Raw genomic sequence first — 9,984 nt, 5'->3', positions numbered from 1 at the left:
CTGAGGAGACACTCGCTGCAGGGAGCTGCGGAGACACACGCAGCAACCTTGGCCTTTCCAGCAGCAGTTTCCTTGGAGGATGAGGCCGTACTGGTGATAGTAATAAACACAGGGCGGCAATGAGAACGAACGCACTGAACTCTCATTGCACCCCTACAAGGGAGGGACTGTGGCGTCCCAGTACACAGGTGGGGAAGTGGAGGCACAGGGAGGCGGAAGCAGGATTCCAAACCAGGCCTTTGATTCCAGGCCTCCTTGCCTCCAAGCCAGAGGCCCTAAGGTCTGCAGTAGAGGTCCTAGGAGCTGTGGTGTCCCGACTGAGGGGTCTGCCCCAGCCTGGGGCCTTCTTGGGATGTGTCTCTCCTCATTGGCTCCAGGGGCAAGGAGGGGACCCAGGGTTCGCGACTGTTCCACCCGAGGCCCCACCTCCTCCCTCAGCGCAGCTTTGCAGACACTGGGGGCTCCCAAAGGACAGAGCTTTGAATCCACCTGGAAGGTTTAAGAGAAAGTGCGCAGTCGCCTATGCCCTACCCCTGAGACTGCTGACAGGCATCGCTGAGGGCTGCGGCTTTGGAATCAGGCATCTTCTGAGGAAGAGAAAGGCACCACAGCCACAGCACAGAAGACTAGGTGAGGGCAGTGGGAAGCCTCTGGACCAGGAGAAGCGGCCAGTCAGAGCCGACCTGTCCATAGGGACCAGATGGAGAGAGGGAGGTGGATGAACATGAAATACAAGTGCAGGAAATTGCTGTGTAGACAGCACCCCTGGAACTGAGTGAGGCTCCCCCAGGGTCTCCTCTCATTGACTGGCACTCCGCTCACCTAATTGCTCAATCCGGGATGCCTGGGAGCTGCCCTCGCCCCTTTCTTGCTGCGTGTTTTCAGGCAAATGCTTCAACGAGCCCCTCAAGACCACCCCTCAAATGCCCCGCTCCTCAAGCCTCCCTCAGCTTTTGTTTTAGCGTTCCAGAAACACACTCTAATTCAGGTTTCTGGTTTTACTTTCTCATAGGACCCTGTGGTAGGGTGTTCGTGTATTGTCATAAAGAAATACCTGCAGCTGGATAATTTACAAGCAAAATAAGTTTAATTGGCTCACAGTTCTGTAGGCGGTAGTGCATGGTACCAGCGCCTGCCTCTGGCGGGGGCTTCAGGAAGCTTCCAATCATGGCGGAAGGCAGGGGGTGGGGTGGGAAGTCAGCATCACATGCAAAGAGCAGGAGCAAGAGAGAGGGGGAGTGCCACACCCTGTTAAACAACAAGGTCTCAAAGACTCACCCACTGTGGTGGGGCAGCACCAAGCAAGCCAATCCCGAGGGATCCGCCCCCATGGCCCAAACACCCCCCACAGGCCCCAACTGCGACATTGGGGTTTACACTTCAGCATGAGATTTGGAGAGACAAACAGCCAAATTATATCAGCCCCCCAATTTACTGTCTTAGATTTTTTTTAAATTTAAGAGATGGGGTCTCACTCTGCTGCCCACGCTGGAGTACAGTGGTGCAATCAAAGTCCGCTGTGACCTTGAATTCCTGGGCTCAAGCGAGCCTCCTGCCCCAGTCTCTCTAGTAGCTGAGACCACACATGGGTAACACCACATTCAGCTAATTAATTACTTTTTTATTTTTTAAAGAGATGGGATATCACCATGTTGCTAAGGCCAGTGTTTTAGATTTTTTTGAACTTCTCCTTTATAGCTTTTCACAGTTTGCTATGACCCATCTACTGGTGTGATTTTCGGCCTGTCTCTCTGCTTCCCCCTCCTCCTCCCTGTTCCCCTCCTCCTCCCCCCCATTCCCCTCCTCCTCCCCCCCATTCCCCTCCTCCTCTTCCCCATTCTCCTCCCCTCTCCTCCCCATTCCCCTCCTCCTCTTCCCCATTCTCCTCCCTTCTCCTCCTCATCCTCTTCCCTTTCCTCCTCCTCCTCCTCCTTCAGGCTGTAAGCCTCCTGAGACTGTCAGTTTTGCTCCCCACTGTGATAGGGCCTGGGGCAGCCCCTGGAATCCAGTGGGACTTGAGAAAATTGGCATCAGCCCTCTCTTGGGCCCCAAGCTCATCCCCACCCCTGCTGGTCACACTTTGCTGCCAGCTTATGCTCTAGTGGTGGAACATTCTCTCCCTCTGCCTGCAGTTACTCAAAGATAAGATTTACAAGCAGACTACTTGACCGGGCACAGTGGCTTATGGATGTAATCCCAACACTTGGGAGGCTGAGGTGGGCAGATCGCTTGAGGCCAGGTGTTCGAGACCAGCCTGGGCACCATGCAGAAACCCAGTCTCTACTAAAAATACAAAAATTAGGTGAGTGTTGTGGCACACACCTGTAGTTCCAGCTACTCGGGGGGCTGAGGCAGGAGAATCACTTGCACCCAGGAGGTGGAGGTTGCAGTGAGCCGAGATCCGAGATCACACCAGCCTGGGTGACAGAGTGAGACTGTCTCAAAAAAAAAAAAAAAAGTGCAGAGCCTTTTTTTTGGAATTAATTTTAAATTGACAAGAGATGCAAAAAGGTAGATAGTACAAGGCACTCCTGTGTACTTTTTATTTCAACTCGCTTGTGGGTCATTTTTTTTCCTGAGCCATTGGAGGGTGAATTTTATGGAACATGGCCCTTTGCGCTTCAGCACTCCAGTGGGTATTTCCTAACAATGGAGATAACCTCTTATGTCATCACAGTGCAGTCACTGACACCAATTTGCATTGATGCAATACTTTCATCTTATCTACTGTCTGTATTCTAATTTTGCCTCTTGGTTTAATAATGACCTTTATAGCATCCCCCCTCCTCCATAGTACAGGATCTGGTTTAGGGGCAGATACTACATTTAGCTGTCATGTCTCTTTAGATACCTTGATCTGGATCATTTCCACAGCATTTCTTTTGTCTTTTATGAGATTGGCATTTTTGAAGCATATAGTACTTCTGCCTTTAAAAAAAGAACCTTCTTTATTTTGTGTGTGTCTCTGTAATTATGCAGGAACAAGAACAGACGATTTTATTTCTTCTCAAGGTATCCCATGTGAAAGCAGATTTAAAATCAGAACGTTCTTCAAGTGCCTTCTCATAGCACAAGCTATTAATATTTTCATTTCTCTTTGCTACCATGGGATCTGTGCAAATGCTGGAACGTCAGGAGATGGCTCTCTTTCAATGTGGGCTCTGAAAAAAACTCATTTATTCTCAGCTGTGGTTGAAAGACCTTAATAAGCCTCCTGGCTTCGAGCAGGAAGGCCGGCTTTAGGCATGAGTGATGCTGGCAGTTCCCACGCTTCCCAAATGCCATTTTCCCTGTCGGTACTGCCTGAGTGGTGCTATAAAGTCGTCCCCACAGAGCAGCTGTGGCTGGGAACAATCGACCTTTTACCTCCATGGTGGTTTCGCTGCATCGTTTTCGAAAACACTGCAGTGTGCCGTACCACAGCGGGGGTGCCGGGGAAACAGTTGGCACGCTCCCTTGCCCTCTGGGCCACCTCTCTGCACTTGGAGTGCTGCTAAAATGCTGATGTCCCAAGAAGAGGGGACACCAGAAGCTATTACTGGCCATTGGCTACAGAAGATGACCTAATAACTGGGTGTCCCTGGGGAGAATGGTGGAGAACTGGACCACAGGGGTGCATGGTCCCTGGGACTGATAGCAGCGGTGACACCCTCGTAGACATCCTTTTCTGCATGACTCTCACTGGTCCCAGAAAAGAAAAAAGACATATCCTTGTTGATGCTTTAAAGTCTCCATTGAGAGAGCAGCCAGAGGAGGTGGAAAGAGAACCACTGTTCACTGTTCAAGTCTTGGGTTCAAATCTTGACTCTGCCTCTGATGAACGAGGGGTTTTAACTGCCCCTGTGCCTCTTCGGTGTTCACAGTTTGTGGTGACGATAGAGGGGGTGATATAGGGAACGGGCATCGGGTCTGCTTAGAGTCAGAGCTTCCACAGTGCAGTGCGCTGCCTCCTCCTGCTTCCTGACTGCGTCTGTGCTCCCCCAGCATTGAGATGAGGAGGCTGTGTCACCATGCCCCAGGCCACGTGGGCACAATTATCTGTGTGTTCCAGATTTGTTTTGATGACGTATGCTAAGAAGCTCAGATATGGGAATAATTGTCACAAAGAAACACCTTATCCTAATTACAGTTTCCTGCAAACAGGAGGCACGTTCACAAGAGGAAGCGCCGGGTTGGTCAAGGTGATTGGGTTGGGGAACATGGGTCAGAGGCCTTTATTGTGCTTTCCCTGGGGTGGAGCAGAGAGGCAGGGCAAGCAGTCTCAGGATTGGCGAATTTGAAGAATTTCCAGGTTCTAGGGCATCCAGGCTGTCCCTAGTTGTCTGGCACCTGGGCCTGGGGTGATTAGGGTGGATGGATGGTGGCCCAGGAGGGTGGAAACCCAATAAAGGAGGATGCTGGAAGGAGTTGTGAGATCGAAATTTGTTTGTTTGCATTTGAAAAACATACCTGGGGATAGGGGGCAATTTGTTGGCTGTCTTAGAGATTAGCTATCCCTGGAGGGGCAGTCCCTTGAGGGTCAGCAAAGCCACAAATGTGATAGCATCAGCATACAGAAATAAAAGGAATGAGGAGACATGGTTGATATGGGTACTTCCATCTCCTGCAAGGAGTATGCTCTGACTTTGGACAGCCCCCCCGGGAGGCTGCTCCCTAGGTCTCTAAGGCTGTGGCTTTGTGTATGGTCTTCTAGAATGCATGCTTCACTGACACAAATATAAACTTCCTGGGTGAGCACAGAATGGCTGGATTCTTCATTCAAATGGGGATGCTTCCAGCATTCCATGAAGCTTGGCAGGCAGAGCAGTGCCTGCAGAGGCCTTGTCAAAAGCCTCTCTTCAATCTGTTTCTTGCTCAACAGGTCAGCCAGGGCAGTCACCAGGAGATGCCTGCCTGGGGTGGGTTGGGGAGGCCCAAGAAGAGGATCCCTTTGGGAAGAGGGTGGTGAACTGGCTTTGCATGACAGCTTGTCTCAGTGGAGTTTACCTTCTCTCTGATGGCAAGTCCGAAGGGGAAGCAAAACATTGTACAGACCACTCTGGAATGTAAGGGCTCTGAGCTCACCAGGTTTTGTTTGCAACTGAGAATGAGGCCATCTCAGGTGACCAGCTCCAGCAGGGAACAGTAGAGTCAAGTGGCCCTGCACATTACTTCCTGTGTGTGTGTTTGTGTGTGTGCACTTGTGTAGGCTATGGGGCGGTCAAAACTGTTGTGAGCTCCAAGGGTGATGGTGAAGGTCAGTGTTGTGCAAGGCCACTCATGGGTCACAGTGGGTACACACTTGGGGTGGAGAAGGGAGGAAGACCACCTTTTTTGTGGCTCTCTGAAACTGAATTGTTGAGGGCTACTGATGAGGATTGATGTTGTCCGAGTTCTGGGAGGAGCATCTGACTTGATATCAACAACTGGACTTGAACTGGAAAAATCTGGAAGGTTGGTGAAACACTTTGACAGAGAGACTACAGCGCATTGGTCAAGCCAAAATTACAGTGCCCCTTCATGCAGCCTTTTGTTTTTCCTTTTTTTTGTTTTTGAAATGGAGTCTCGCTCTGTCACCCAGGCTGGAGTGCAGGGGCGCCGTCTCTGCTCACTACAAGCTCTGCCTCCCGGGTTCACATCATTCTCTTGCCTCAGCCTCCCGAGTAGCTGGGACTACAGGCGCCTGCCACCACGCCCGGCTACATTTTTACATTTTAGTAGGTGCATTTTCACCTACTAAATGTAAAGCCAAGATGGTGTTACATTACAAGATGGTGTTAGCCAAGATGGTCTCAGTCTCCTGACCTTGTGATCCGCCTGCCTCGCCCTCCCAAAGTGCTGGGATTACAGGCATGAGCCACCGTGCCCGGCCCATCCAGGCTTTAAGTTTCTCTGAGAATGTGCTCTGTGACTTCCTCCCTCCTCCTCTTGGTTCCTTCTTTCCCTTTTCCCTTCCATTCCATACATACTGTGAATCAGTCACTGTGTCTTAGGCACTGGGGACAAAAGCCCCAATGCTGGCCTGCGTGGAGTTTATAATCTAGACCAAGGTTCTTCAGCCTCAGCGTTATTTAGTGCTCTGGGCTGGGGAATTCTGCTGCCAGCGGCTGTCCTGGGCATTATGTGGTGTGCAGTTGCATCTCTGGATGCTACCTAGTGGATGCCAAAAGCTCCTCCCTCTGCTCCAGTATTTGGCAATGAACAAATGTCTCCAGACATTCCCCAGTATCTCACGGGGTGTCACAGTCTCCCTGGCTGAGAACCACAGGTCCAGGAGGGAAAACAGCCAACCCATCAGCCTGGTCAACACAGCTTGCATAGCGTGGCCAGAGTGCCCAGATGGGGCTACTCAGGAGTCTTCTCCTGATCAGAGTCTGGGGCAGTGGAATTTGCAGTAGGTGGTTAGTACTTACCTGTTGAGAAGGTAATTAACCACAGGTCCCCAAATAAAACCCCAGCCAGGAGAAGAACTTTTTTTTTTTTAAGACAGAGTCTCACTCTGTCATCCAGGCTGGAGTACCAGTGGTACAATCATAGCTCAGTGCAACCTCCAACCCCTGGGCTCAAGTGATCTTCCTGCTTCAGCCTCTGAGTAGCTGGGACTACAGTCACGTTCTACTGCACTTGGCTAATTTTTTAGTTAATAGTTGTTGTAGAGACAGGTTCTTGCTGTGTTGCTCAGGCTGGTCTCAGGCTGTTGGCCTAAAGGTATCCTTCTACCTTGGCCTCCCAAAGTGCTAGGATTACCGATGTGAGCCACCACACCCAACTCTCTTAGTATCGTGGGGCGCTTGTCCTGGATTCTCTGCATTGGTTCCATCAATCAGGTATCTGTAAATAAGATAAAGAATAAAATGACTTCCCTTGCTAATCTCTTTCTGCTTTTCCTTTACCTTTACATAAATGCATTGTAGGAGAATGAGTTCATTTGGTGGCAGGCCTGCAACCAGAGGTTTTCTACTTTGGAGTAAACTTCGAATTCCCTTAATGTTTCTGTGGCCTTTTAAAGAGGAGGCAAAGAAGAGGGTCCTAATGGTTTTCTTTGTGTCTGATCCAGGGGAGCCAGCTTCAGCTTTTGCCAAGTGTTTGGTTGCATCTGACACTTGGTGAAGGCACATGCATCTGCTGCCCTGACATCCAGCAGAAGGAACCATCTGGCTCAAGAATCCATTACAGAAGAGGCCATCAGCACCCGCCACTTGTGTCTCCCCATGTCCAGCTGAGTTTCCTTCTCTCTGCTCAACTCTGAAGTGTTGATGGGTCAATCGATGCGGCCCTTGCCATTGCGTCTCACTGGGAATTCCGATGAGGCGGCTGTCTGCCTGCGTGCATGCCAGCTAGCTCCTTGGTCAACACACAGTTATTTAAAGTGCTACAAGATACTGCTGGAAAGGATTTTCTCTGGCTCATTTGACTGTTGAAAGAGGCCACGCCTGCTTCAAGTTCCTCAAATACTCAGGGGGTAATTACAAGCATTTTTAGAAAACAAAACAGCCAAATGGAAAATTTTTGTTACAAAACATGCTTTGGCCACTTCAATAGTTGAAATGACAAGAGATTGGAAACCACCTTAAGTGAGATCATGCTAGTTTTGAGAACATATTCTTTAAGAGGAAAACTGTTCTAAATACTAACAATGGTGACAGTGATGCTGTATATGATAACAATGACAGATCCACATAATTTCCATTCCCAAAGGTCCCTTTCGGTCACTCAGGCTCCCAACCTTGGAATAATCTTTCTTTCCTGCATATCATCTCATGGTCAACTAGTTGCCAAGATCCCTAGAGTTTCCATCTTTCATCCCACATTGCTGTTTTTCTCCTTTCCATCCCCATCACCTTTGTTCGGTTCCTCATGTGTCTTTCCTAAACTTTGGCAAGGGCTGCTTAACCTGTATCCTTCCTCCCTTCTATTTTATCATTCACCTTTCAACCATTTCCCAGGAATTCCATTGTATTAGTTACTTATTGCTGAGTAAAAACTAGCCCAACATGTGTTGGCTAAAAACAACAAATATTTACTACGTCACATAGTTGCTGAGGGTCAGAAATTTGGAAACATCTTAGCCAGATGGTTCTGGTTCATGGTGTCTCATGAGGTTTTAGCCAAGATGTCAGCTGGGGCTGCAGTCATCGAAGTCTTGACTGGGACTTAAGGATCCACTACCAAGATGGCGTACTCATATGGCTATTGGTAAGAGGCCTCAGTTCCTCCCTAGTTTTTGATAGGAGGTATCAGTCTCTCATCACATGAGTTTCTCCACAGTGCTGCTTCAGTGTCCTTATGACATGGCAGCTGGCTTCCCCCAGAGCAGGTGATCCATGAGAGGAAGCAAGGAGGACAATGCCATGCCTTTTAAAATCTAGTCCTGGATGCCAGACACCATGTCTCCCTCATATTCTGTTAGAAGCTGGCCCACATTTTGGTTTAGAGGAGGGGAATTAGGTTCCACCTTTAGAAGGGAGTGGTGTTGAAGAATTTGTGGACATACTTTAAAATGATCTCATCCCTTATGAAAACGCTGCTCTCTGTGTTTTCAGGGAATTTAGTCCACAAGCTCTTCCATGGTTGGTTTACCCAGTCTAGACAGACAGGCTGCCGGAAAAGTAACCCAGTCCTGCTGTATCTTTCCTTAAAAACCCTCACAGACTGCCCCGTGTTTAAAGAACTTAGCACAAAGTGCTCCTCCCACCCTCTGCAACCCTTAACTTTCCCTCCCTCCCTCCCTCCCTCCCTCCCTCCCTCCCTTCCTTCCTTCCTTCCTTCCTTCCTTCCTTCCTCTCTGTCTTTCTCTCTCTCTCTCTTTCTCTCTCTCTCTTCTCTTTTTCTTTCTTTTGATGGAGTTTCACTCTGCCTCCTAGGCTGGAGTGCACTGGCATGATCTCAGCTCGTGGCATCTTCCACCTCCCGGGTTCAAGCGATTCTCCTGCCTGTCTCCTGAGTAGGTGGGAATACAGGTGCCCACCACCAAGCCTGACTAAGTTTTTTTTTTTTTTTTGAGACAGAGCCTCGCTCTGTTGCCCAGGCTGGAGTGCAGTGGTGCAATCTTGGCTCACTGCAACCTCTGCCTCCCGGGTTCAAGCAATTTGCCTGCCTCAACCTCCTGAGCAGCTGGGACTACAGGTGCATGCCACCACACCTGGCTAATTTTTTTGTATTTTTAGTAGAGACGGGGTTTCACTGTGTTAGCCAGGTTGGTCCTGATTTCCTGACCTTGTGATCTGCCTGCCTCAGCTTCCCAAAGTGCTGGGATCACAGGCATGAGCCACCGTGCCTGGGCAATTTTTTGTGTTTTTAATAGAGAAGGGGTTTCACCATGTTAACTAGGCTCATCTCCAACTCCTGAGCTCAGGTGACCCACCCTTCTCGGCCTCCCAAAGTGCTGGAATCACAGGCTTGTAGCCACCACTCTCCACTGCCTCCCCTAACTTTTAAGGTGATTGACATTTCTGGTCATATCTTCTCCTCTCCCCAAAGGGCAGCCTACCTTCTAGTTTACCTGGAAGCTCACTGTCTTCTGAACACATCCTGTGCTCCACATCCTGTGGCTCCATCAATTCCCACTGCCCTCTGAACTCCTGCCTCTCCCTTACACTCATTTTTAATCACCAAGCCCTGCTGGCTTTACTTTCTTAATTAGTTCACAAATAGTTCCCCACCTCTCTCTCTGTCTTTCCAACTCAGGGTCAGACCCTTGGCTTCTCACCAGGAGTCCTGCAAAAGTTTCCCTCTGGGTTCTGTCTCCACCTTTGCCTGCTTCCTCACCAATTTCTGGAGTTGCCCTGTGACCCATCTAAAGTGTGAATCTGACCACATTCACTCTTTGCTTAAAATCCTTTCCTGGCCTTGCACCAATGACTGGATAAAGTCCAGCTTCCTCCTGTGGAACCCAAGACCCTCTGACAGGTGCCCCAGCTGACGGTCCTCTCAAGACTCCCACATCTTGTTCTTGCAGCACTGCACCCCAGGCTGTTACAGACACACTGGGTGGTGTCCACTTTT

General features: G+C 49.6%; 1 long non-coding RNA gene across 1 annotated transcript in view; it reads left to right on the top strand.

Moving 5' to 3' along the window:
• The first annotated feature begins 439 nt into the window (after positions 1-439).
• The window catches only part of LOC112629394, a 102,844-nt gene continuing 93,299 nt past the window's right edge, over positions 440-9,984 (top strand). Inside the window, exon 1 of the long non-coding RNA XR_003120588.1 lies at positions 440-630. This is a non-coding gene — a long non-coding RNA (uncharacterized LOC112629394). The remainder of the gene's footprint in view (positions 631-9,984) is intronic.

Source organism: Theropithecus gelada, chromosome 7b (genome assembly GCF_003255815.1).
Source record: "Theropithecus gelada isolate Dixy chromosome 7b, Tgel_1.0, whole genome shotgun sequence".
NCBI lineage: Eukaryota > Metazoa > Chordata > Mammalia > Primates > Cercopithecidae > Theropithecus > Theropithecus gelada.
Note: the sequence above shows the minus strand (reverse complement) of the source record. Positions and strands in the feature narration are given on the sequence as shown.